This window comes from Magnolia sinica, chromosome 19 (assembly GCF_029962835.1).
Source record: "Magnolia sinica isolate HGM2019 chromosome 19, MsV1, whole genome shotgun sequence".
Lineage (NCBI taxonomy): Eukaryota > Viridiplantae > Streptophyta > Magnoliopsida > Magnoliales > Magnoliaceae > Magnolia > Magnolia sinica.
Genome location: NC_080591.1, coordinates 41,328,154 through 41,330,791, shown reverse-complemented (window position 1 = coordinate 41,330,791; position 2,638 = coordinate 41,328,154). Strand labels below are relative to the sequence as shown.

The window sequence follows — 2,638 nt, the reverse complement described above, 5'->3', positions numbered from 1 at the left end:
CCCTTGATTCAAGAGTTAGTTAGGGATTCCCAGAGGAGTAGCAGTTTGTCCATTCCTCCAACTGAAATTTAGATGATTTCTCCAACTCAAATTATAAGTATTGGAGATGGGTCCACTAAAAGGTCTTTGGTAGTTGTTTACGGCATTTAACTGCTCATTCAATATTTCTTGAAAAGCAGGTATTGTTGGACAATTTTCAGTTGTATGTATATTGTAAGCGCAAATATCACAAATAACTTCATTAGCCTTATCCTTCTTAAGTTTTATGGCCTCGAGTTTCCTTATGAGATTAGCCACTTTAGCATTTATATCATCTTCCTCTTTCAAAAGATATATTCTGCCACTCTCCTTTGATTGAGTAGGCTTAGAAGTGGTGTTGGGACTTGGGGAGATGTCCCATGATTGTGATTTTTCAATAAGTCTGTCAAAATAATCTCACACATCATCGACATCTTTGTTCATGAATTCGCCATTGCACATCGCCTTGACCAATTGGTGCATGGAAGATGTCAATCCATCGTAGAAGAAATTTGTGATGTGTCACATTACAAAACTATGTTGTGGGCATGAACTAACAAGATCCTTGAACTGCTCTCAACATTGGAAGAATGTTTCATCTTACTTTTGGGCAAAGTTCATGATTGACTTTTTGAGGGTATTCATTTTATGATATGGGAAATTTTTCTTTATGAACTCCCTTATCATGTCATTCCATCTGCCAATAGATCGTGGACGTAGTGAGTGCAACCACGTCTTAGCAATTTCTTTTAACAAGAAGGGAAAGAGTTTTAACCTGATCGTGTCTTTAGACACATTAAGAAAGTATAAAGTGGCTATTATCTCATCAAACTCTTTCATGTGTAAATATGGATTTTCAAATTCAAGTCCATGGAATTTTAGGAGTTGGAATACTCCCGGCTTGATATCCATATGTCCTACATTCTCTGAAAAGATCATGCAAGATGGTGTGCTCACCCCTGCCGGTTGTAGATAATCTCATAAAGTATGAGATGGGGTGCGTGATGCACCTCATTCTCATCCTTAACTTCTTCAACTAGAGGTGGAGGTTGATCTGCAGCCATAACTTCAATTGACTACGAGGATCTCAAGTGATGTTTAATCCTATGATATATATGCATCCCTTCGACTAATCCTCCTTTACTCAAGAGACGTAGAGTGTTATCACGGACCCACTTGGGCATGAAACACTCTCTGCCCTCAAGTAACTAAACCAAACTAAACCTAAAAGAGAAGGAAACTAGAGCAAATAAGAAATCTAGAAAAGAAAAGAGAGAGAGAGAGATAGAGAGAGAATTAGAAAGAGGTTAACAGATTGGAGATTGCTATTTTTTTTGAAGACATGGGGTGTCCCCACCTCTTTTTGAAGTGAGACTAATCCCTGTGGATACATGCAATCACCCATAACCACGTGTATCGGGTAAAGCCAAGGAGGGGAATCGAACCCTCACCTATAGGGAGCAAACCTACGGTGAAGACCATTCATCGAAACCTCGTTGGGTGGAGATTGCTATGTTAAGATCCTACAAAGTATAAAATCAAGTTAGATTCTAAAAATAATTTTAAAAAAAATCCTAACCTAAAAATAAAAAAAATAAATCATAATCTTAACCTAATTCTAATACCAATTAATCTCAGAAAATTACAACGGTAGTCCCCAGCAACGGCAACAAAAACTTGTTAATGACCCCAAGTGTAGGGTCAAGATGTAGTAATAATCTTGGTGAGACCAAGGTCAAATCCACAGGGACTAATCTTGTGTGTATTCTGAAAGTAACTAGAAGTAGAACTAGAAGAACATCTAAATCTAAAAAGGTTAATAAAGAGAGCAATTTTGAATGTTGTATAAAGTATTCAAAGTGAGAACTAGGGTGTCAAGGATCCACTTGTAGCAGTCAAGGAGTTTCCTTACTTGATTCAAGAATCACAATTGGAATTGGAGTCCTATCCTATCCAATTAGAAGGTGAGATAATTAAATCTTTGAACTTTCATCGAACTAGCCTCAATGGATGAGAGTTCTGGGGATTGGAAGGGATTCCATCAGCCAACCATGTCCAGGAAACAATGGCAAACAACAAGATTTACCATTCCCACAACCAACAAAGGAGAATTGTGAAGATTAGAAGGGATTCCATCACTCAACCATGCCTAAGAGACGATGGTGAACAACATGATTTGCTAATTTCACAATCACAAAATAGGAAAAGAAGATATCTAAAGCTACCACAGCTCTACTGTAATTTGAGTCATAATAAAACATTGAAAACTAAAAATATTCCTTAATAAATCAACTAGAAGTCAATGAAGCTCAACAAGAACAAGAATTAAAGCAAGAAAAACATCTCAATCACGCTACAAGCTTCACCTCTTAGCCCTAGCTAAGAGGTTTAGCCAACCATAGACATGATTGGATCTAGAACCCTTGAAGAAAGCATTAAAAACAAACTAGGAAATATGAAAAATTCTTGGGAGGTTCCTCCATCCTTTGGCTTTACTCCTTGAAACCCAAGATATCCCTAGAAGTGTTTAGGAAACCCATATTTATAGCTTTGTCCGATTGGATTAGCAAAACCACCCCAAATTTAGGCAGTTTGCGTAATGCATTGGATGACATCGAAC

The 2,638-nt window shown here is 37.4% G+C and overlaps 1 non-coding gene across 1 annotated transcript; it reads left to right on the top strand.

The window, feature by feature from the left end:
- The first annotated feature begins 550 nt into the window (after positions 1-550).
- Positions 551-657, top strand: LOC131235803 (small nucleolar RNA R71). The gene has a single exon (XR_009166324.1). It is a non-coding gene; the product is annotated as a small nucleolar RNA R71 (small nucleolar RNA).
- Positions 658-2,638: the final 1,981 nt, after the last annotated feature.